At 38.9% G+C, this 27,022-nt stretch overlaps 1 pseudogene; it reads left to right on the top strand.

Annotated features, from left to right (window-relative positions):
* Positions 1–23,484: 23,484 nt before the first annotated feature.
* Positions 23,485–23,944, top strand: LOC148022434 (caltractin pseudogene; annotated as a pseudogene).
* The last annotated feature ends 3,078 nt before the right edge of the window (positions 23,945–27,022 follow it).

The raw sequence follows: 27,022 nt of genomic DNA, 5'->3' as shown, positions 1-27,022 counted from the left end.
GCTTTCTTCAACCTGCAAACAAACTCAGGATGAACAACATGCACATAACCTGGTGGTTTCTCCATATAGACCTCTTCTTGCAAATCACCATGCAAGAAGGCATTCTTCACATCCATCTGATGTAAAGACCATCCCTTTGATACAGCCATAGCAATGACTGCTCTTACGGTTGCCATCCTTGCAACCGAACTGAATGTTTCTTCATAATCAATGCCATATGTTTGTGCATATCCCTTGACTACTAATCTTGCCTTGTATCTATTCACAGAACCATATGCATTGTGTTTCACCTTATAAACCCACTTACAACCAATTGCATTCTTATCTTTAGGCAAAGGTACCAATTCCCATGTAGCATTTGCTTCCAAGGCATCCATTTTTTCATCCATGGCTTTCTCCCATTTTTCTTTTCCCATGGCTTGCTCAAAAGAAGTGGGTTATGGTTCCTGTATCACTTTGACCATATAGGCATAGTGAATGGCTGTAAATCCATCATATTTCATCCTATCCATAGGATACCTAGCTCTAGTAGACCTGCATAAAGTAGATTCACTCCCAGGTGCTCTCAAAACATCCCTGGTCTTCCTTACTCCGGGTGTAACAATAGAAGGAATACCCAACTCATCATCAATGCTCTGTTCAGAGCCATTGGATTCACCATCCACATAAGAGTGACCTGCATTCACATCAAACATGGGCTGATCTACCTTCTCTTTTCCTTTTCGTGATACCTGCATACCACTATCTGCATTGCTTTGAGAAGATTCTCCTAATCTCAATCTGCCTGTCCATGGCGAAGAATGTGAACCACTGCTAGAGGATGCTCCAAGTCCACTAATATCTTGTGACTGCTCCTCTCAATTCTGTGCAACATTACCATTTTGTGCATCTACATTATCAGTCACATTTATTGGTTTATACCAGCTACTCATCTCATCAAAAACAACATCTCTGCTCACTGTAAACTTACGAGCAAAAGGGTTATAGCATCTATACCCTTTTTGCTTGCAGAGAGTAACCAATAAAGATGCACTTCTCAGCTTTTGGATCCAACTTGGATCTCAACTCATCTGGCACATGAACATAGGCAATGCAACCAAAAATTTTCAAATGAGAAATATCTGGTTTCCTACCAGTATACCTCTCCTCTGGAGTCATGCCATGTATTGTTGTAGTGGGAGTCCTGTTCATTATGTAGACTGCTGTAACAACTGCCTCAGCCCAGTAAAAATTTGGCAGGTCTTTTTCATTGAGCATGGCATGAGATACCTCTCCAATGTGCCTATTTTGTCTTTCTGCAATTCCATTTTGCTATGGGGTATGACTACATGAATATTGCTGCTTTATGCCATGCTCCTGCAAGAACCTTGCAAACTCATTTGAGATGTACTCTCCCCCTCCATCTGACCTTAGGCATTTTATTTGCAGGCATGTTTCTTTTTTAACCATAGCTTTAAGAGTTTTGAAATGCCCAAAAACTTCACTTTTCTTCTTCATAAAATACACCCAAGCTTTTCTGCTATAGTCATCAATAAAAGTGACAAAATAATGACAGCCTCCAAGAGATGCAGCTTTAGTAGTCCACACATCAGAGTGGATTAATTCCAATGGCTTCTTACTCTCTTGAACATGTCTAGGAAATGGTTTCCTTGCCTGTTTTCCAAATTGATAGGCCTCACATACCTTATGCATTTCTGCAACCTTGAATTTAGGCAATCCTGCAACAATATTTTGGGCTTGCATTGATTTAAGTCGCTGTACATTAACATGACCAATGCATTTATGCCAAATATCAATATTTGCAACTACACCGGTCCCATGTGCAAACATTGCTGCACTCAATTCAGGCATGCCTGCATCCAACGTAAACATTCTGCCCTTCTTCTTTCCTTTTTCCTATCAAGTGACCTTTATTTTTCATATCCTCAACAAAGCATCCATGAGAATTAAATCTAACGTGCAAGCCCTGCTCAACCATTTGACCAACACAAACCAGGTTCTTGGTGATATTCGGGACATGAAATACATCCGATAGGTATTTCTTTTTCCCATCCTGCATAGACAAAGGAATTTTTCCAATCTGCACAATAGGATGTGTAGTATCATCATCAGTCTCCACCAATCCTAGTTTTTCCATTTTTCTTGCATCCTGCATCCATTCTGCATGACCTGTCATGTGGTTTGATGCACCTGAGTCAACATACCACACATCGTTGCTTTCTTCTGCACTTGTCACATAATTGGTCATGTGCTGCACCATAAATAAATGCTCATTTCTGTCATCACCCTGTCTACTAGAAGATGCATAATTCCCTTGTTGCAATTTTCCATTCATGATGTCATTCTGCTTTTTATAGCAATCTTTAGCCATATGATCCATTTTACCACAGTAGTAGCATTCAACATTGTTGTTTGCATTTTGGCCTCTTTGCCATCCACCACGACCTCTTTGGCTCCCCCTACCTCTAAAGTTACCACGTCCTCCTCCATAGGACTGGTTTTCTTGAGTTTGCTGCATATTCTGATTTCTACCACAGCCTCTAGATCGGCCTCCTCTACCTTTGCCTCTACCTCTTCCAGCATTTGAGTAGAAGAAAACTTCTTTTGAAGTTCCTCCTGAAGAAGATGCCCCACCATTTCTCTACTCAAAAATTAGAAGAGCAATCAACTCCTCAAAATCAGGAAATCTTTCATGGACGGAAATGGATGTTCAGAACTGTGCATAATCCTTTTCTAAACCATTCAAGGTCATAGAAACTAAATCATCATCTTCCACTGGCAACCCAATGGAAGCAAGTGCATATGCAATCTTCTTCACCTTCATGTGGTAGTCATTGATGCTCATACTTTCTCTTTGCACATTGTGCAACTCTTGCTTGAGCTACATTTTCCTAGCTTACGTATGTGTGCTATACATTTTTGTCAGAGTATCCCATGCCTCCTTTGGTGTACTTGCATCCTGAATATGCACAATCATAGAGTCTGAAATGCTGATAGACAGCTAGTACATAACTTTTCTGACTCTCTCATGCCATCCTTTAAATGCATGCATTTGCTGTTGATTGGGAACATCAGGAAGAACTGGTTCTTCTTCATTTCCTGCAACGAATTCCCATTATCCTTTTCCCATAAGGAAATTCGTCATTCTAAACTTCCATGCTTGGAAGTTGTTCTTGTCAAGCTTTTTAGTGAACACTGCAAAGAATTCTGTCACTACAAAAAATACAGCTTCAGCCTCACAAGGGCAAATTTGCAAAATTGACGAAAGTGGTATTTGACCACACAGTCACTTCCTAGTGACGAATTTGCATCAACAGGCAACAAGGATGATTCTATAACTCCCAATGTCTCTGTGCACAGGCATACGATGCAATTTATACAGTAACTTTTCACCGACTTGTAGAACAGTGGTTGCACAGCAAAAAACAAGGCCTTTTCCTGAGTGCGTGCGAAAAACTTCCGCCTCCAAAACAGGCCCCGAAATGGCCTCGAATCAAAAAAACAAGGCAACCAAGGGCTAAAGCCCCATCCTGCAGCATATACTGCCCTCTTGCTACATCGTGAACGGTCTCTCAATCTGAGACAATGCACTATTGCACTTTCTGGCTGTGCTACCTACAGAGACTTGCTCCCAAACTCGAAAAATGAAAGCAACATTGGTTTTCTTACCAGAACACCGCAAAATTGGTTTGCTTTCTTGAGCTCCTTACCACGAACCAGGCTCTGATACCATGTCAAGATTGTGGGAGAGAAGGAAGGAGTCTCACTTGTAGCTTTCTTGCTTGCACAATGGGGGAATACACACACAGGTGGAGGCTGAAAACAATTTTCCTCTTCTTAGTTGTGTAAGCCAAAAGAACTCTCATACAAAGAAATAGAAAAACCCTATATATGGGTCTCAGACCAAACTCAACTAACTAAGGTGGCATACTAACTGAACCAGAACTAGAGTAGATAAGGATAGCTGTCATCTAGCTATTATTCATGGGCGGTGTACCAACCGCATCTGCAACTAACAAGTCGGTGACATAAATGCACAACGGTCACCCTGGCATATCACGAGTGGAGCTCGATATCTCAACACACTTGCCCTAGGTTGTGTGCTTATGCAAGAAGGTCATCCTGTAGCATACTCTTCAAGAAAACTGAAGAGCCATGAGAGGAATTATGCTACCCACGATCTGGAGCTGTTAGCTATCATCCATGCTCTCAAGATTTGGAGACACTACTTGTTGGGTAACAAGTTTACCCTAGTGACAGATCATAAAAGTCTCAAATGGATTTTTACACAGAATGAGCTCAACATGAAGTAACATCGATGGATTGAAGTGCTGGAGGAATATGATTTTGAAATCAAATACTGGCTTGGAAAGGAGAATGTAGTTGCCGATGCACTCAGTCGGGCAAGGCATTTCTGAATTCTTTGATTTTACAAGATCCATCAACAGTAGATCTCTAGCCACAAAGGTATCCATGCCAAACAACCCAATACTTGAGCTAGCTAGAGAAGAGGCATGCCATGATCCAACCTATCAGAAATTGCTAAGGGAGATCCCCATCAAGGATCAAGACCCGAAGCTATATGCAAAGTATCGAGAATTCTCTATCAATAGTGGAATCGTCTACTATAGAATGAGATGATGTATACCAGCAAGCCAGTCACTCAAACAAAAGATACTTTGGGAAGCTCATGACTCCCCTTTTTCAGGACATCTTGGCTATGCCAAGACCCTCAATATAGTCAGAAAGAGCTATTATTGGGAGAGGCTTAAAGGTGATGTTCTCAAATATGTCACTGAATGTTTGTCTTGTCAACACATTAAGACTGAACATGTCAAAATGCCAGGGAAATTGCAACCACTTGACATTCCCCAAATGAAATGGGAATTCATTAGTATGGACTTTGTTGTCGGCCTACCCAAAGTTTAGGGAGGATACAACTCCATTATGGTTGTGGTGGATATGCTCACCAAGGTTGCACATCTTATCCCTGTTAAGACAAACTATAAAGCCTTAGACATTGCAAGGTTGTTCATCAAGGAGATATTCAAACTGCATGGATTGCCCAGAAGAATCATCAGTGATCGTGATTCTCTCTTCACATCACATTTCTGGAGGGCTATCTTCGAAGCCGTTGGGACTCAACTCTATTTTAGTACAGCTTACCATCCCCAAATCGATGGTCAAACGGAGCGATTCAACCAAGTCATTGAGGATATGCTAAGAGCACACTGCTGCCGTGAACCCAAAAAGTGGATTCAATACTTACCACTGGTTGAGTTTTCCTACAATGCTTCCTGCCAACAAAGCATTTAGATGACCCCTTTTCAAGCATTGTATGGGCACGACTGTCGTAGTTCTTTGAGCTTTTTGGATCAAACCTTAAGGGTTAAAGCCTCAAAGCAGATTGCTGGAAGATGTGGATGACCAAATCAAGTCAATAAGATAAGACATCCAAGCCGCCAAGGATAGGCAGAAGGCTTACGCGGACTGGAAATGGCAAGATAGATCCTTCGTTGAAGGTGATATGATCTTCATTCGCGTATGCCCAAAGAAGAGTTCCCTATCCTTGGGGGAATGCAAAAAGCTAATTCCAAGGTATTGTGGACCCTACAAGATTCTCAAGTGCCTAGGGCCTAATTCTTATAGACTGCAACTCCTTGAAAACCTAAAAGTTCATACTGTATTCCATATCAGCCTACTGAAAAAGTATGTGCCTAACCCTAGTCACATACTTGATGATCAACAAGTTGTAAGACCTAGCCAAGGAGTCCTTGAGCTACGGCGTGACAGGATCTTAGATGTTAGGGAGAGGCAATTGAGATCCAGAACCTTGAGAGAATACCTCGTTCAATTGAAATATTATCCCGAAGAGGATGCCACTTGGATGGATGAAAGTACTCTCAACCAACAATACCCCCAGTTCTTCTCGAGATGAGGACATCTCGATTTCTCTAAGGGGGGAGAGAATGTAATATTTCCACCTCAAAATATTAAAGACATGTCATTTGCAAAAAAAGCAAATTAATATAATCTCCTGCATCGGTAAATGTGGTGGTTAAGTGCTTACCCTGCATGCTTCAATAAACACCTCACTGCATGGAGGGTAGTAGATCGAGGCTAAAAACTCATAGGCCGCACAAGAACACCCTTCGCGGGAAAAGGTGAATGGATAATGGTCAAATTTTGTGCAAATTTTTTTATTATTAACCCCTCCCCTCAGCCGATGCATGGCAGGGGGAGAGGGAGTGTGAGAGGAGTGCTATAGTGGTGGAGTGCATGGGGGAGAGAGGAGGCATGTGAAGCCACATGGGTGGCTATCTCCCCCCCCTCTAACTATATGAACCCCCCACTTGGAGCTTGGGGAGGGGAGAGGAAGGAATCAGACGAGCTACAGCCTTGCACCATGCCGCTGCCATCCATCTCCACATCGCCTGCTGCCGCCATGCTGGCATATTGCCACCTCATCACCATCGCCATCGTGATCATCATCCTCACCTCCTTTGTTGTCAATCTCCTCCTTCCCAATCATTCTTCCCCCACGTCACTCTGTCAAACAGAAGATTCTTGGAAGCTTCTTTAGAAGCTTCAAAACAAGGCTTCCTTAAACCCTTTTCACCCACACCATCTCGGTTTTCCTAAAACCGTATCTCCTAGGGCTGTGTCCTGCGCAGAATAGAAGATCCCGGGAAGAGAGGGTTCGATACGCGAAAGTAACCCAAGGGAAAGTTATTCAACAAAGTATCTACATCGTCTATGGCTCCCAAGAAAATGGCAAGAGGTGCACATGCAGGAGCTTCTACTCCCAGTTTGTGTGTGGATAACACTTCGAACCTCAATGCCTAGGTTCTTAGAAATCGAAGTTTGCATGGAAAGAATGCATTTAAGCATGTCTTTAATACACATAGTTGAGTTAAATACATTTATAAAATTTAAATGTAATTATCCATTCGTTTACAAAGTTAGTGCATGTCATGCCATTGAAAAATGCTTGCACTTCCAAGTTGCAATCTCCTTGAATGTATAATGCATAAATTAGAAGAGGGATCGTGCTAAGAAGTATGGAGCTTGTCGCATGTTGCACTTATGATTTAAATCCATGGATGTGATTCCTATAAAGGTTAATCTTAGACGGCATTGAATATTGTTCAAAGAATTGCATTGCATGAAAAGGAAACCATGAACTTACCTGTTGAATGCGAGGATGCTTGCATTTTAAGTCAGGTTAAATGCTGTAGGACGAATTAAGTCAATAAATAGTCCTATGACATTCACTCATGCATGAACTTCTTTATCGAAGTCGTTTTAGAAAAAGATGCATTTCATATTAAATCATGAATTCAATGCATTGGACAAAGGGTTTATAGGTATAGTTCTTGATGTAATTCAACGTAGGTTTCTATACGAGTTAGTCCTAAACTGTCAATCATTAAAGCTTGGATTCCGTTGCATCATTATAGTTTTAGCGCAAGGGAAAAGAAATGATCATTGAAATCTTTTAGCTGCATAGAAGGAAAAGTCTATGAATCGCATATTTGCATGGAATGTTATGTTTTGCAATTATTTACACCTCTTAGGAAAAGGATTTGCATCTCTTCTATGGAAAGATCACCTCTTGTTGCAAGTCAATTAGATCGGTTAGGAAATTCGCTTGCAATTGTGTAACTCAAACGATGATTATCTCAATGCGCTAGGTAGAGTTTAGTACGCTAAAAATTCTGCCTAGTATTGCACTTGGGATATCAAGTCAAGACTTCCAATCCCAAAGATCCTACCCACATTCATAGAATGCTAGGGTTAGCTGAACGCCTATGCAAGAATGATCTAGGGTTTTTACCCTAAGCATCAATTAGCCAAAGACTAGACCTCTGTATGGATTTAGAAACCTTAGGGCCAAACATTGTCAGCCTAGTAAGATTAGGGTTGGGTTGAGTCAAGAGGACATCCCAAAACCCTACATCTTGACCAAACATATTTCTTGACCAAGGAACATCGTTTGATGGGAGAAATAATCCCACAAGTTAGGTGGGACACTTGTCTCATGCGACAAGTTGCAACGTCGCATGGCTTTGTGTTAAATCACAAGGTACATTTGCCACTTCTTGGAACAAGGTTGGTACGTCCTAAGTACAAGTTTAATTTGCAAGAGGATGAGTGGTCATCCTACTACCTCACTCTTCCTTGGGCTGATTTGCCAAGTTAGGAAAGTTGTGTATTGCCTAGCAAGCAATTGACAAATCAAGTTAGAACGACAAGGTTGTCCAGGATTTACTATCTTAATTTAAGAAACCTAAGGTGTTTGTTAATTTGGGTTAACAGAGTATAAACTCTAACCCAAGGATAAAAGGGTAAAAAAACAACAAAACCCTTGGGAATCTTGCCAAGTTGCAATTGATCCCAAATCGAATGTTGGATGCGTTCCAAGGGAAGGATTCACACCTTAGTAGTTGGCCAAACAAACGACCATTGGATTGATTGTGTTTGTACAGTTAGCAGCATTGTTTGTACTTCTTTGCTCAATGAACTAAATATGAAAAAATAATTAATGCTTTAGCTTGAAAGCCTGGAGGGAGAGGCAGCATCAGTTACCCCCGATTGTCTGCCTAACCCTATCCAAGGGGGTTGTTAGCCACACCGGGTATGTGGACTGAACCCGCCGCGAGAGGTCTCTCCGTGGGTGCTACTTGGAGCAGGAGGACGCTTGGGTGCCAGGGGGGCTCTGGCTATAAATCCCTTTCCTTCGGGTCTTGCACAAGAGGCCAACGTGACTTGGGATTGGATCTCGAGGCCCGCATACTATTCTACGAGTGGAAACTTGGATTAGTAATCCCTGAGGCTTGCTGGATTGCCTTCGAGCAGATTATGGATTGTCTTTGAGCGGATTATGGAATAGCCTTCGGGTTGGATTATATGGTGTATTCCAAAGACTTGTAAATAAGATCAAAGGTTGAAAAGGAACTTGCTTCATATTGTTTTTCTATGTCAGTGCTTAAGTTACATGAAGGTACCGGTGATTAATTGGCTAATTAAGGAAGCTATTTTTTTGTGTCAAACTAAGCATGGTAGGTAATTAGATAACTAAAGAAACCTCGAGGAAAGTGCGATGGATGTGGCCATGGGTTCGTCCTATGGAAGGGTGGTCCCAATTGGCCGAGGACTAAGGAAATTCACAGCAAGGAACGATGACCTAGAATCTAGGATACTATAGTCCCGATTTATGCTATTTTAGGGGAATGGAATGGGACTATGCCTTACGGGCAAAGAGGTCGAGCTTTGCATCCCTCTCGTTTCCCATTCTCCTTGAACCAAGTGCAGCATGAATCCGCTTTGATTCTGACATTTCTGCGTAAAGTAGTTCATTTAGGGCTCGGCGCTAGCTACCGTTCTAGGAATTTGACCACTAGGAAAACCCTGATTTAGGTTGGTCCTACGTGGGAATGGTCGGAATGCTTCCGCTTCATGGTAGACTCGGGAAAACCTAGATCGCAAACCTCGTGACATTCCATGGGAGTGCCGGGTGGCTTTCTAGACTCTCTTCCCGATGGGCTGCTAAGACGTGTCCTATGAGTGAACAGGTGGACATGTTACGCATCTAGTCATCAAATAAAGTATTCTATTAAGAAGAGTTGGTGGTTTCCACTATCCAAATGAAGGCTTTGATTTATAAATTAGTAGAATTCAATGCCCATATAATGGTTCTATTCTCTTAATGGATGTAAATGTAAATAGGAACCAAGAATGTTAGGGAGAAAGCACAATCAAATAGTCAGTCCAACTTTAGCCACCTAATCAAAATAGTCAAAGTCAACGAAGGGAAATTTCCACTAGTCAATATGAAGTAGGAGATACTTCAAAAGGCATGATGACTATTTGGGTAATATGAACACTGCTAATCTCCAAGCCTATGGATTGAATCCTCAAGTTTCTATAGTTTCTCTACCATGGGGAAGGTTTCACACTAACTCTCAACCACCTTTTGGAAAAGGACCATCTCATTTTGGAAATTCAATCTCTACTAATCATGATCAACCTATTTTGGAACAACAACCTTTTCATGAAAGGGAACTGAAATATAAAATCATTTTGGCAAAGTACAGTGGGTAGTTATCTTTACTATCTAACCTAGAAGAATGGATTTCAAAATTAGAGTCCTATTTTGATAAATTTCCCAAAAATAATGACATGAAGATCCAATTTGTCTCATTAGAAAGGTTTGTCCATACTTGGTGGAGATATACCAAGAAAGAGAACATACTAGTAGAGAGTTGGGATGCATTCAAGACACTTAAAGCTGAAGTCTTTGTCTCTCCTCTTGAAAAAAAGAAATTGGTACAAAGATTGTATGGATTATTAGAGCAAAGAGACCTAAGCGTGTAGGATTATAGAAGCCAACTCCTTAATCTCAACATGTATATAAAGAGCATAAGTGATGAAGCTAAACTCAAGAGGTATATGTATGGTTTATAATCTTATTTATCATTTGATATCATGGTGCAAAATCCTACCACTCTTTTAAAAGCCGTTGAGCTTGCAGAATGGTATGGAAGGAAGTATAGAAGAGAGTCCTCATTTTAGCCTAGTTATGTATAGTATAGGACTATTTTAAAACATGGATAAGATGGTGATATTTATGATAGCAATTATGCACCAAGTGAGAGCTTTAGAGTGCCAACTTATCCATCATTCAATGCTTCAAGATCTCAAGGCAATTTCAGGATAGCAAATAGTCCAATAGTGGATTTTAAACAAGTAGACAAAAAGTTTAGATCTACTTCAGTCAGTGTTAATCCAAAGTTTATTTCTATGGACCTCTAGAAAGAACTAAAAGAAACAAGCTTATAATTCAAATGTGGAGAGGAGTATACATCTGATCATGTAACAAAGTGTATATACAAGAATGCAAAATCAAATGTTCATAGTATGTTATTCTCTAAAGACTTAGAAAATAATAATGATAAGGCAAATACACTTGTGACTACCAGTAAAAATGAGGATGTTGGAGAGAAAGTTGGGCAAGAACAATTTTATGATTCTACTCATACCTTTCCTTTTGATATGGGTGGTAGTATTCCTTTTGATCCAGGAGGAGTTCTTGATGAGCCACATGCAATGATTAATAGTTCAATCTCCATATATGTTTGGACAGGTTCTAAGATCCCTAATATAATTTTTATGAAGGATAATATTCATGAAAAGGATGTGTCCAGATAGATAGTGGTAGTATGCACAGTTTTCTGAATAAGTCAGTTGTAGACATATATTGAATTGTCTTCCCACTTATCTACAATAGCCTATGAGTGTAAGAAGCAAATGGTAAAGAAGAAATAAACACTCAAATATGACCACAAGTTTTCTTAAAGTTGGTTGAAAATTATAAAGCAAATGTAAACTTGATTAATTTGGAAATGGAACCCATAGATGTTGTACTCCGGGATGTTGTACTCCGGGATGTGATTGACTAATGACCTTAGCAAAGATTACTATGGATTTCTTACAGTTGTATATGGAGTTTGTCTTTGATAAATAGCATATCCATTTACATGGAATCTTTAGTAAATCTAATTTTCAACTTATCATCATTCAATAACTCAAAAAGACACAAAAGGTGATCACAACTTTTTTTTTACACCTGAATAAGGAGGTTGAAGATCAATCCAAAAATTTAGTAGATCATCTAGCTTTGGAAGCTATTCTTATGGAGTATATGGATTTGTTTGAAGTATCTACTTCATTACCTCTTAAGAGAGTAGTAGATCACCCTATTGATTTGGATGTAAACTCAAAGCCAATCAATAAGCCACCCAATAGATTTTCTAAGTGTGAGCGTAAAGAAGTAGCCAATCAAATCAATGAACTTCTAGAGATGGGGTTCATTGAACCTAGTTCTTCACCTTATGCATCTCCAAATCTTGTTAGTGAAAAAGAAAGATGGATCCTTCAGGATGTGTATTGACTACAGGGATCTAAACAAGATCACAGTGAAGAACATGTAACCAATATCTAGAGTTGATTATTTGCTTGATGAGCTCAAGGAGGCTAGATTCTTTACCAAGATTGATTTAAGGTCAAGGTATCATCAAATTTGTATGCGAGAGGGTGATGTAGTTAAGATTGTCTTTAGGACTGATCATGGGGTGTACCATTTTCTAGTTATGCTATTTGGAATTAGTAATACTCTAGCTACCTTGTAAAGTTTGATAAACAAGATTTTGCAGTTTTTCCTCTTCTAGTTTGTCCTAGTCTTCTTTAATGACATATTGATTTACAACAAGACTCTACATGACCATTTATCACATATGAGGAAGGTTTTTGGTGTATTGAGACATCACAGACTCTTTGCTAAGGAGAAGAAGTACTCTTTCATGCAGATTGAGGTGGAGTACTTGGGCCATATTGTCAGTGAAAAAGTGATGAAGGATGAACCTAATAAGGTGCAATGTATTAAAAATTGGCCAATACCTGCTACCACTACTTCACTTAGAGGATTTCTTGGTCTATTATCATTTTATCACTAATTCATTAAGCATTATGAGACTATTGCATTTTCTTTGACTGATAGGTTGAACAAGAAAGCTTCCTTTTGGGAGGCTTGAAACGGCTTGAGATTGCCCAAAATAACTATGGGAAAGCCCTAAAGGGCTTAATCTGTAGAATACACAACGCTCTTCGTGCACACCAAATCTCTTTGCAATCTGAGATTTTTGCTATGCCCTACTTCCGGTGTCTCCATAGGCACTATCCAAGAGAGAGAGTGGAAGGATGGGAGAGATTCTTACCCATGGCTTGCTTTCTTGAACCTTACTTCTTTTTCTTCACTTCAGCCTTCGAAATCAGCCTCTCTCAGTGGCATGGCTCTGATACCATGTCAAGAATCGCATGGTGCGGGAACTTGCTCAAGATGCTGCACCGAACACACATAGAATGCACAAGGAGAAGCTCACTCAAGAGACAAGAAGAGAGATGGAGGCCAAAACGTTTTCTTACTGGTTTCTTCTTCTTCTTTCACACTCTTTACAATGTACACAAAGTATAGATAAGATACAACATAAAGGAAAGTGGTCTACTAAGTCAAACAATGCATTAACCGACTACGCTAGTCGACTCGCGCTATAACTATGCCAGTTGTAAATATGTGTAACAACCTGAATATAATAAGTAATGAGTCAGTGGCCATGTGAGAGTCATAATGACCACCGACGTGCTAAGTGTAGACATGTGGACCCATCTAACCAGGTGGTCCATCACATCAATGTCCGCATGTGTTGAGCTTGTCATCTCAACATAAAATGCTATTGTAAAATAAGGAAGGGAGACCCCAGACCATAGACCTTTCCTCATTGTATGCATTGCCTTGGGAATCTATACTGATTTATATTTGGTCCCTTGCTAATATTCAAGGGTGGTCTCTCTCTCACTCTCATATCGATTTACACTGCATCTCTCTCTCTCTCTCTCTCTCTTATATATATATATATATATATATATATATATATATATATATATATATATATATATATATAAAGCGCAAGTTGTCAAGTTGCAGATTCCTCCTCTTGTGGGCTTATTCACGTACATGCGGATAACGAGGGAGCTACTACAATAATGAGATCTGTTTCTGCAAGGTTCATTGGATGGTTCCTCGTGTTGTGCTTCGTGATGGTTTTGATGGTTTGTCATTGGTTCTCGACTATTGAGGTGAGTCCATCAAAGATCTCCATGATCATCATCTCAAGCTACAGTCTCTTCATGCCAATGCTATCGCACTCGTCAATGCTGGCAGACCACTTGTGGGAAAAGGAGGACTGTAAGACATTCCATCTAGCAGGGATGGGTTGTTGCACATCACTGATCATATGTAAATGGGCTTGCTAAAGTTGTGTGGGCAGGTGAACCGGTCAGTATGCGTTGGTGGTCAACATGGAGAACACAACCCTGAATTGGTACTTGGGAAATGAGAAGGTGATTTTGGTGATGAATTCCCTATTCAGGGTAGGGTGCATGATGATGTTGCTTAGCCATAGGGCTAGGGACAAGGAAAGTGCCAAAGTTTGAGTTCTTGCACTGCGTCTAGATGTAGAAGCTGGCAGCTGACGAAAGGGCCTATGGTTGCACCTTTTGGAGGCAGGATGGTGAAGGGACCCTTTGGGTGGCCTTGAATAAAAACCTGATGGGAGCCACAAGTTGAAGCCTTGTGCACCAACATCTTCTCTATCACCCCCCTCATCCTCCAGTCTCCGAGCAAGTCCACTTTGCTTTTTAATTCATGCGCTACTGCTTACTCAACACAAGAAACTTTAGACACCTTCCCATATAGAAAAAAAGATAAATTTTCTAGAAAAAATCTCAAGTAGTAAAAGTGGAACATTTTACGAGATAGTGATATAGTAAAATATTCCTATATAGGATTTTTAAAATTTCCTAGTTGTTGATATAGTAAAATTTATCTATATAAAAAAACTAGTTACAATCATGCATATAGTGAAAAATTATTCCTACATAGTAAAAAGTTCAAATCAAAATAACTGAAAGAATTAAAGGATATTGTCTTCATTAATAAAAAGATCAATCTAGGATACAAATATCTTCAATACTCAAAGGTCTATTGTGACTTTTTGTGACAATAATTTTCTCTCTACAAAGTAACCAATCCACAATAGACTTTCTCATGGCTGCCAATGATTGTTCATTGCAACCTCGTAAAAAACTAGGGTCCCTCTGGATAAGATTATATGTAGACTTTAATGATGTATATAGCTCATCAATTGATTGAATGTCCAAATATTTTAGGAGGATTGTTTCTTCGTCTTCCTCTATGAAGGTATTAAGAACCTGCATTAAAGGAAGACAGTATAAATTAGCATGCTACTACATCATTAGCTACTTCATAATTTTAATATATAATAACATTGAGTTACCGATGAAGTTCCTTAAGACAATTTTACATTAGGAGATGCCACTTTTTTAATGCATTGATATGGTTGAGAGCCTATAGTGCAAACAAAAAATTAAACTTAAAAAAATAAAATCATATCACATTACTTTTTAAAAAATGCAAAGAAATACCTTAGATTATTTCTTATTTTTCCCCTTACTAATTCATTAATTGCATCTATTAAAACAAATGATTGAGGGATGGCTAAGCATACCTTTCGTACATGAACATTTTTCCGTGTAGTTTCAATCTCCTGAAGATCTTCAAATGTATCTTGAGGAATAGAGCATTCACTACTATATGAACTCTACAATACAAGAAAAATAAAATTCAAAAATAAAATATATTTTCATATATAAGTACACAAAATCAAGAATATTATATAAACAAAATACTCATACATTGGGGATTCCTTGTAGAAGCTCCATAAAAGTATGATTAGAGTTCAAATAGTCTTGAAACATAGGTTAAGTATTATAGGAAATAAAATGAAAAAAAAACTATAAATCAAATTATGCCAACCATTTCATCATGTTTTTTATGTTTGTTAGAAGTAGAGACTGAATCAAGGGATGGGCCATCATTTTGTGACTCCAACTAATACAAGTAGGAAAATTAAGGTCAATATCCAAAGATTATAATTTCAAATATCAAACTATATTAATAAGTAAACTTTGTACATACATGCACTGTGCTATTCTCTGAAAAGATACATTGATCTTCCACCATAAGTTGTGGATAGTATACTTTACCATTTGTATCCTAAAAATTTAGAGAAAGTATACATAATGAAATGTAAATATATATAAGTAACTTAAACATAAATTATTATAATAATTAATAATAATAATGATTACATTAAAAGACAACACTTGAGATGAAAATTTATAAATCTTACCAATTTTCATTGCATATCTTCTTGCTCAAAGCTACAATTCTCCTCCTAATAAAAAACCATAATTGTGTCCATTAGTGCTAATTCCATCTATATATAATCTACACTGAGAAAAAATTTGATAATAAATAACTTACCAAATATATATCCATAGAAGATTATATTTTCCTCTTGAGTTGCTTTCTTAGATTTTGAGCATTAGAAAGATAGTACAGATATACATCATCCTTCTTCCAAAGGTAAGTAGCACGGTAAACTCAAGGGGTAAAATTTGATCATAGTTTTGATCTATGATCTCTAGAATTCTTTGTTTTTCATCTCTATTATAATGAAATCGCAAATTCTTGCCAAACTCATGGTTCTTGACCCAATTGTACAATTTTTTGTGATTGGCACAATATCTAACATTTTACGTATCTCCATAGTACTTCAGTAAAAATGGTTTCCCAAACTCATCTTTTTCTTCTTGACTAATCTTTTTAGGTGGTCTAAAAATTTGATCATACATAGGAGTCTTCATCAAAGACGCATCTCTTAATTGTATATTATTGATTTTCTTTTGAGGTGATAATTGGGCTCTTTTACTTTGCATTGAAATTGATTTATCCATGCTCACTGTTTACTCAAAAATATCATTCTTCGATTTCAATTCCTCAATTGTTTTTTGCAAAGTGATAATGGTATGCATCATTAAATCTAGAGTTTGCTGACTTAGGGAGGAGGCCATGAGACAAGCTAAAATTAAATTGAAAAAATTGTGCCAATATTCAACCAATAAAAAATCATTTCATTCTTTATAAAAGGATACAACAAAATCTCTCTCTCTCTCTCTCTCTCTCTCTCTCTCTCTCTTATTTTCTTTTAATCAACAAGTCTTTAAGTTTTAAAGAGAAATAACATATATTAATATAAAATACAATTATACAAACCATAACTTGGGAAGGTCATCAGACCATCTAAAATAAAATTTAAAATTTTATATGTCAATATTAATCAAACAAGAAATTATATCTATATGTTAGTATTCATCAAATAATAATTCGCATCATCTTTTATAAAAGGATACAAAAACTCTCTCTTTCTCTCTCTCATGTCCACAATTTACACATGATGAGGCACAATATGAGCTATAACTATGGAATACTATCCTAGTGTACAAACAGTCATAGAAAAAAAATAATGATATGTACAATAGAGTGGTGATCAAACAATTATGTCCACAATGGCCTACACTTTCTAATGACCTACATTTTCTAGCGTTCTACGAAAAGTGTATGTTTTTACCACTACATCATCTCTGATCTTGTATATTTCTCCATTATAAAATTCTATATATGGTAACTAGACATCCTACTAGTGAACTCTCTTCAATACAAAGAAATTGTGCAATATATTTTTGTTCTTATAATTAACATTAAGAAAAAAATGAACTCACAAATGGGCCCTTAAAAATAATATAATTTAAGATGTGGGCCTTTTGGATTGTCCAATAGGAAGGCTAGATGTTGACATCCATGGAGAGTGAATCTTCTCTCTCCAAATCTTGGGTTTCTATTAAAAAAAGGGTTAGTGGGAGATTTAAAAAAAGGGAGAATGAATAGTACACAAAATTTTAGTTTCTCTCACCTCGTATTTCCCCCTTTTTTTGGAGAATTTTCAATTTCAATTTTTTTTCTCTCATGAAATCAGTTTGACCCAAAAGTTGAGCAACATATCTTTCCCTCTCTTCTCCATACTCGTGAATTTTCGTCTCCATTGAAGCTCCCTGTTGAGAGTAATTAGGGTTTTGAGCATTCTGCTTACCTCTGCACTTTCTTCTCCATGCAGCTCCAGATTCTAGGCAAAACACAAGTGCCCATCTCTCTTTGGATTTTCTCTTGTTTGTTATTTTTTCAATAGGATTTGTTGTCGTTTCTTACTATTATTGTTGTTTTATTGCAGAGGTTGTTTGGGGCAGGAGACAAAGGTGCTCATCTCTCTCTCTCTCTCTCTTTTCTTTCCCCCCTCTCTCTATGTGTTCTTTCTCTTTTATGTTGTGTTTTCAATAGAATTTGATATTGGTTCTAATTGTTTTTTTCTTGTAGATTTTATTTGGAAGCAAGAGGCAAAGGTGTTAATCTCTGTCTCTGTTTGGTTTTTTTGTTGTTGATATCTTTTCAATACAACATAATGTTAGTTCTAACCCTTGTTGTTGTTTTATTGTAGGATCATTTAGGGTGACATTGCATAAGTGCTCATCTCTCTCTCCCTCTCTCCTTCTCTCTCATGTGTTTTCTCTTTTCTATTGTTTTTTCATTCATGTAAATACTAACTCTTGCTATTGTCTTTTGCAGATATCAATTTGGGCAAGATTGGATAGGTGCTCATTTCTTTCTTTCTCCCGTGTACTCACACACACTCTCTTTCTTCCTCTCTACATTATCCCTTTTCTACTGTCTTCACAATAGGTTTTGATGCTAGTTCTAACTTAATGATCAATTGTTGTTGCAAGACTTAACACAAGGTAGAGTTGAGATTTTGTAACTCAATTTACAGGTAAATATACCATATTTTGTGGTGCCAAAATTTATTCATTTAATTAGTGACTTTTATGTTTGATGGGATTGATGTTTTCTTATGTCCATCATTTGCAATGGATTTGATTAGCAATGATTCAATCTTATCTTCAGGCAGATCAGCTTATAGGTAAATTTGCCCTGCTTTGTATTACTTCTATTCATACAGTTATCTAGATATTTTTTGCTAAAAGGGATTCATGCAAGTATTTTTGTTAAAAGGGATTCATTCAGGTGTTTTTTTGTACATGCAGATATTGTGCAAGGTTTAGGTGAAGCTGTCAGAGAGAGAACTAGGGAGAGAGAAAGAGGAGAGGGAAGACTGCAGAAGAGAGAGAAATACTGCAGGAAGAGGGAGAAGAAGAGTGACGAGGAGAGAGAAAGACTAGATTTAGAGAGAGAAATACAAGAAAGAAGGGGAAGCCATAGAAGCTGTGAGCAAGATGGGAGAGAAAGACTGTAATTGTATTAATGTGTCAAAAAGATGTGTAAAATTATATGTCCTCTCCTTTTATACCAATGTCAGTGTGACATGGCATAATATCAATGTTATTTACACTAATTCCTTATTCTCTGGTTCTTACAATCCATCCCCACTCAAAATGAAGTTTTTGTCCTCAAAAACAAAGATCGGACTTATTGGTATAACCAAGTAGTGGTTGTAGAGTACTACTCTGTACAGCATTACAAGTGGTAAAAGGTAGTGGGGGGGAGGGGGGGTTCTTGGCATAGACCGAGTAAAAGATTGCCTAATATTCAAGAGTAGTACAAGTCTATGCAGAGGGTGAAGGTCAGCCTATAGCCACCCGGATCAAAAGGGAAAGTGGTATCACTGCCATGCATTGAATTTCATAAGGTCAAAGTCAAGTACAGCTGGAAGCATGATCATCATGGTGGTATTCACTAACTCTTTCATAAGCCTCTCAGGCATCACCATGCTCTGTATCACTGAAACATATGAGGCTGAAGTCACCATTGCATGGATTGCATCAACCCCTAAGTGTTGTGTATTCATGGACCCTGCATTCTTAGTGATGTCCAAGCATTTAAACTGCAGGTCTCTGGACTGACGGGGCTCCCGCATGGGGTCATGATCATCCAAATCCACATGGTGCCCATGATCTGCTTTCTTGAACTGAGGTTCTTGTTGTGGACCCATACGAAAATGTTCTTCAACAAGATCTTCTCCATCCTTTGCATCATAATATTCAAATACCAAGAGTATTTTGGCAGTCTTTGACCTGCATTTGGCTTGATGATTACAAGATATTGGCTTAGCACATCGATAGCATAAGCCCGCAGCATGCAGTTCCTGTATCGTATCACTAGTAAGATGTCTAATGCGTTTAGCCTTAGATAGCAATTTACACACCTGCTCATCACCATTGGTCAGCTCAGTAATAGTTCTGACATGCTGCTCATAGTCATCTTGCTGCTCATGTACAACAGATGGCTATCCATGCTCATGACCATAATGCTCATGCTGTCCATACTACATATGGTGATAATAGCCCTGCTGCGCATCAGAGGGACAGTCTGGTTGAGCATATGCATTTGCTTCCACTGATGTTTGCTACTCACGTACATAAGCATGCTGCCTTTGATCATTGATCCCACAGCATTGGTCATGCTGTCCATAATCTCTATGAGAATGCATGTCACAAAAATGTTCATGCTGCTATCCAAATACATCTATTTGCTGTTGCCTACTACCAAAAATTTGGTCATATTGTTGCCGATAAACATGCTACCCAAGATTGCATGATGACTGTCCAACATGATTACAATGGTGTCCTTGCATCCTAGGTTGTCCATAAGTATGATGATTGGCAAGTCCATGAGCATAGGTATTGGCATGATGTCGGTCATAATCACTTGCTTGCTGCTGATCAAAACTAGAAGGGTACTGATAAGCATAACCATTACTGTCACATCCATAAGAACTGGGCTTCTCAACTAAGAGAGCTTCACAAGTATAATCATAACTATGTTACTGAAGAGGTGGATGCTCATAAGCATAAGCATGTTGTCCATAATAGCCATTCTGCTGCCAAGGTTCAATGGAATGATACTCATCAGCATATACATGTTGGCCATAAGCATAAGCATTTGATTCAGGTCTTGCTCTTTTTTCCATAACCGCCTTCATAAGAGCAATACACCGATTAGCTAAAACTCCAAGTTTATCAATATTAGCATGTGTTTGAAGCCAACCTTGTCCAAGTTCACTAGAGCTGGAGCTATTGTTCTCAGTTGCCATTGTAGTCAAGTTGCTGTGTTGGTGAATTTTAGGACCTCTATCCACTGATTGATTTGGAATTGTATCAATCTTGCATTTGGTAAGACCTTTTGAAGTCTAAAAGGTTTAGCTGCAAATTTCAGGACATAGCTTGCAAGTATGAGGGCATCATCATCAAGTGTGGAAGAACTGTTTCTGTGTCTTCTTTAGTTATGCTGAGTTGCTTTCTTCTTCAATTATGTTACCACTATGAACATGTGCTCAAAATCTGTAATCCTTAGTCAATTTCGTAGCTCAATTTGGCTGTCAATTTTCCTCCACTTAACAAGTCTGGAGATTTAAACCCTACTCACAAAGCTGTGATGAAAGTGGCCAGTTCCAAGTATAAACACCAATCCTAATGTAATGGATGTCAAAACCACTACTGGTATTGGTGACTCTAACAAAGCTGTAGGCAATAACCCAACTATGCCCTCACGCACAGCTCATAGCCCAAAGAGATCATCTCCATGTTAAGCAACAGGCTGCCATCTCAGGAGCCATTGTCCTTGCAACAATTGTAGCAATAGCCAAGACTCCTGGAATTGGAAAAAAAAAACTGGCTGTAACATCACCTGCAATTGTATATCATCTTGCCAAGAAAAATCAAGACCAAGTGCTGGTTTGTGCTCCTAGGAATGTGGCAGTTGATCAACTAGCTAAGAAGATCAGTGCCATAGGCTTGAACGTTGGAGAAGCAAAGGAAATGGAACATGCACTACGAGAAGGTGTCATTGGAGAGACTGGTCCAATTCATCCTGCTAAGCATGCCACACAAAATCCTACTGAGCCACAAGGAAATGATGTGGCCACTGGGGATCATGACTTCAATGATGTCAATTATTGTAGGAGCGATTATAGTCAATCAGTATAACTGAAGTGGAGTCAGTCAGTCTCACTGTGTCTGTCTATGTAATCAATCTATGAGCTTGAGTTCTAGTTTCTCAACATGGCCCTATGACTACAGTGAGCAGATCTAGCATTTACAGACCAAATTTGCAGACTACCCACTGTAAAACAGTCTGGCATCTATGGTGGTATTTCAGATTATGCACAATCAAACTTCTCGGCCCTTCCCGAAACTCAAGGATGGCAACCTATCATCATCCACATATGATACCAATGCAAGCTTGTCATTACTAATGGAAGCAATTATGCCTGTGTGAGGTTCTTCTCTGTCAACATCAAACATAATAAATTCAGGACCAAAGTCACAGAGCACACCACCAAAAGCCCATGTATATCTGTCTTGATAAATGTTGTTCCCTGACTTCTCCAATCATTTTCACCTCCATGCTATTCCTTGTTTTGTGATAGGCTTTTTTGATTTGTGACTAACTGGAATGCATGCCAAAAGGAACTCCAACCCTTGGTGTTCGTCCCAGTCAATCATCTCTGAAGCATCAAGTAGCTATATTGAGGGGCCAGCAATGTGGCAACTACAGGATCGTGACATGATGACTTACATTGCTCATCAAAAGCCTATGTTTCCTTCCAATTGGATTCCCCCCAAATCTAGCAGTCTGGCACCTTGACAAGATGCCTTGGAACCTACCACAAAGGATAGGAAACACAACTGGTCCTCTTGCTAGCCCTGTGTATGGGATGTCACCAGAAAGTCCTACTGCATATCAAAGTGATCCTTATGGGTAGTTTTCTCACTGGACATTTCTTTGCAAGCAAGAGTGCCTTCAGGCAACCTGTTAGACAAATACATATGCATCCTCAAGGCATCCAAGTTTTGCATACAAATCCGTAAGGGAAATCCTTGCAAATTCTTTGTCCAATTTCTCTATCAGAAAAACATTATCTAATCCCCAAGAATATTGAAGTTTTGGATGTCTACTCCTTCAAAAGACTCAGCTACAGGAACAATTTGAATTAGTTAAATCTGGGTTTCCCTTCTCCCAATCTTTGCAGCAACAGCAACAAACCAATTGGGGAGTTTTCACCTCATTGGGATGGACTTGGTAACATATGCACACCTACTCCTCTTCCTCAACCTCCTCTGAGGTCAATTCACTAGCCTCTGTATCTGTTTTGATGGAATAGATTGTTCCCCACCATCTTTCAGTAATCTCCATTGATCAAGTAAGATCTAGCACTGGTTCTGCAAGGCATAGCTCTAAGCTTTCTCAATGTCCATCACTTCACGCATCCTTGCATTTGACAAACAATCATCAGGTTCAGGCTTCAGCCAATGTGCAGAACACGCCCATACATAGATCCCCAAAAGCGATACACGGATGTAGTGATCCAAGTGTCCTACCTACCCAACTAATCCCAGATGACAATGAGGGCAAGGTGCTGTAACTTTAGCAGGTGCTCTTGATGGTGTACCTCGTGAAAGAAGTGTCAGGTGCTGGAAAGTTGCCAGAGAAACTAAAATTTGTAGAGAAACTCAGATGATGCAGAAATTCTATTGTAGGAGACGTGAAGACATGACAAAAACCTTAATGATTCATGGTACTGGTTCCACACAGAGTGATGAGGAGGACGAAGAAGATATCAATTTCAATCCACTGTCACAACTTTTGCAGGAGGCAGGGCAGAGGTGGATAAAATGACAAGTCTGCTACTCTTGTTTGAGACTGCCTTGCCCACATCTGGTTTCAGCTTGGATAATCCCAAAACATTTGGCAACCAAATCTATCATATTTTGAAGCTTGGCCTCAGCATTAATGATGATGCAGGTGTCCTTGGTCCACACCTCTGATTGTCTTCTTGCAATCTTTGATTGTTGCTTTCTTGTCTCCAAGGTTTGTCTAAACAGAGTGGAACTCCTCCGCAGTGAGCAAGGGGAGTTTGCGGTGCTTAAGAGTCGAGGATGAGATGCATTACGGATGTGCAGAGGCAAGAGATTCGAGAATCTTTTGATCTCTTCGACATTGATGGATCTGGAACCATTGACACCAATGATCTTCAAGTTGCTATGAGAGCCCTTGGTTTCGAATCCAGCGATGAGGAAATCAACAAGATGATAGCAGATATTGATAAGGGCAAAAGTGGAGCGATTGATTTTGAAGAGTTTCTAGAAATGATGACTGAAAAGATGGGTGAAAGAGACTCAAAGGGTGAGATACGAAAGGCCTTCTGGTTATTTGCTAATGCCGACACAAGAACAATCAGATATGAAAATTTAAAAAAAAGTTGTAAAGGACCTTGGAGAGAGGATCTCGGATGAGGAGTTATGGGAGATGATACGTGAGGCAGATCAGAATGGTGATGGGGAGATTGATGAGGATGAGATGCATTTCCTCCTCCACATTCGTTGCTGCGAGTAGCGGCAGCTGCCCAATATTATGCATATCACTCGAATTGTTGCTGCTAGAAAAGTGACCAATTTTGCAAGATCGTGAGCCTTCCATTAGCTATTCAGTCGTTTCTTCCATGCATCAAGGATTTAGCATCTGATTCATTGCAACATGTACAATCTATTTACACACAATGTGTTGAGTCTTAGAATATCTCAAGTCTCAATCCAATGAGCCTATTAAGATTTGCATGCCATGTGACTGCTATCCTTGTAACAACTACTCTATAATACCCACATTTCATACAATGTATTGAGTCAAATCAGACTCCTCTTCATTATAATAAAAATTATTTTGGAAAAATTCTTTGAGTATTCTTGTGCTATTCTTTTCATTATATTTCATGTAAATGGTATGATTAAAGTGATGCCTTGAAATTAAATCTATACTTTGTGTTGATGTATATATCCACATGCGTTTCGATATCGATGTTTATGTTCGTTTACAAAAGTGTAAACATCTCTTAATGTCATCTTGATTTGTATGGCATATTGGTGATTACTAGACATACTTAGAATGCTTATTATTTAGGGGTTAATACATACTTCTTTACATCTAATGCGTAGGTTATAATGCCTGAGAGAAGAACAAGCATTCTCTCGATAGAAGTACGTAACAAAAAAGACGAAGAAGGGAATTGGATCATTGATACGTATCATTGATAAGAAGGGAATTGGATCATTGATACGTACATATGAGTCCAGGTATGAAAGGAGCTTTCAGGGTGAAAGCATCTGTAATTGCAGATGTATCAAAGCACTGGAAGGGTAAAATTTTACCTCTCAAAAAAAGGAATGTTGATTCTCACCTTGTAATAGAGGCGTTTGTACAACATGTATTCATGCAAAAACAAATACATATTGCACCCACAGTGCCCTTTCAACGAAACATTGCAAACATTAAGTATTTGTAACTCATTGAGAATGAGAAATTTCATGATATCTATGTAGCAACTTGTCTCATATTTACAGAAGTATACCCTTCGGATTGTTGTGAGTGGCAAAATGTTGAGAGTTTCACTAGTTCTTTTAAGTGTTACCACCTCGAAATTGGTAGATTTCTCTTCAAGGGGCATACAACTAAGTAGCTCGCAGAGGACCTTGTTTTTTTTTATGACTCCAAGTACATATTGCCCAAGGGGAGTTGAGAATATGGAACCTTTGAGTCTATGCACATATCAAATCTCAATAGCATAGAATGGCCATTGTGTAGTAGTGACATTGTGCACATGTGTAGCACAAAAATTTCAGCAATGTTGAATTCTATGAAGCTAAGCAGCGGCTCAAAGAATGTACATCTAAGTTGGTTCATACCAATTGCAATTTTTGCACACATGTTCAGGAATGTAAGGGTTTGAGATATACCAAAAGCACATACGTCATAGAAAAAGCATAAGAGGATTATGTACTAAGGATTCTAGGAAAAACTTGGACATAAAAAATAACTCATAGTCCTGACACAGTGGAGTATCGAGTCACAACAAGGGACGTGGCTTTTAGCTAAAAAATTTCTCTCTTAGTTGACTATTATCTGTAATATTTTCGAGCTTTGATCACCGCACGCCCGTGAAAAAACTTGTGCAAAGTTATCTCCCACATCATAAATATTGGCAGTTAAATCCTTACCCCGAACACACAATAATAAGCCCATCCACATTGTGCAAATGAGGCCAGGGCTTAAAAACCGCAAGCCGCAAAAGAAACACCTCTTACATAAAGGAAAATGGATAAATGATTAAAATAGTGTAAATTTTTTTTTAAATTAGCCCTCCCCTCAGCCAATGCATGGCAGGGGGAGAGGGAGTGTGTGGAGGAGTGAGTTAAGTGGAGAGAGGGAGGAGTGTGGTGTGGGGATGCATGAGGGAGGGAAGGCATGAAGCCTCCACGTGGTGGATCTCCCCCCCCTCCCTTATACACTATATAACCTCCCCCTTAGCCTTGGGGGGAGGCACGAATGAGGAGAGAGAAAAGGACTGATGATGCTGCCGTGCTGTGCCGCCCGCTGCCCATTGCTACTCTACCACACAATCTGCCTATAGCGCCAGGCTGGCATCCATATCCCCCGCCAACATCGTCATCAATCCTCTCTTCCCCAATCATTACCCCCCTCCATGTAGCTTATGTAGAGAAACATAAGCTTCTTAGAAGCTTCTAAAGGCAAGCCTCCTTAAGCCTTGTGCATGCAGCTTATCCCCGGGGTTTAAAATCCAAGCCTCCAAGGCCGTGATCTTGCACGGGAGAGGAAGATCACGGTCTGTGTGTTTTCAGGACGTGCAAGTAACCCAAGGAAAGCTGCTGCAATTAAAAAAATACGTTGCGTAAATGGCCCCAAAACAAAAGATGCAAGGTGCACACATGGAAGTTTCCAACCCGAGCATACGTGTGGACATCCCTACAAGCCCACAATCCCAGGTTCTTAAAAGAATGATTCCGCATTTAACTGATGCATTAGGCATGTTAAATTTCATGGGAAGAATGCATTTACGCATGTTTCTAATTCATGTAGCCTAGTTAAAATGCATTTCGAAAATTGTCTACTCGAACGATTTACTAGAGTTAGTGTATGACGTGAAATTGGATTACTTGCATTTCCAAAGTTATGAATGTAAATTACTTATTCGTCTTACGAGCTTAGTCGCATATTGCCCTTTTCGTGCATTTCCAAAGTGACAATCCTAGACGCATATTGCATAGGTTAAAAGAATGAAAATTTATTAAATTCACCCTTGTCTTCCTTGCAAGAAGGAACAAGCGAATATTGCATTTAGGCAATAACTTCCTTGTTTTGATTTGCATGAGAAAGTCGATAATGTCCATTAGATGTTGTCCAAAAAAAATTGCATAGCATGGAAATGAAACCATGGACTTACATGTTGCATGCGAAGATACTTGTAGAATGGATTAAGTCAACATTAGTCTTATAATATTCGTCATGCATGAACTTCATTCAACGAAGTTGCATCTAGAAAATTTTGCATGTCATATCAAAGCCTGAAATTTGATTGAATTAAACGAAAGGTTGTAGGCAAAACTCTTGATGTAAATCTAT

The sequence above is a fragment of the Lygodium microphyllum genome, chromosome 17, assembly GCF_053477565.2.
Source record: "Lygodium microphyllum isolate KBCC chromosome 17, Lygodium_microphyllum_v1.1.10, whole genome shotgun sequence".
In the NCBI taxonomy this organism is placed as follows: Eukaryota; Viridiplantae; Streptophyta; class Polypodiopsida; order Schizaeales; family Lygodiaceae; genus Lygodium; species Lygodium microphyllum.
The sequence above is the reverse complement of the archived record's forward strand: the minus strand, read 5'-3'. Positions and strand labels throughout refer to the sequence as shown.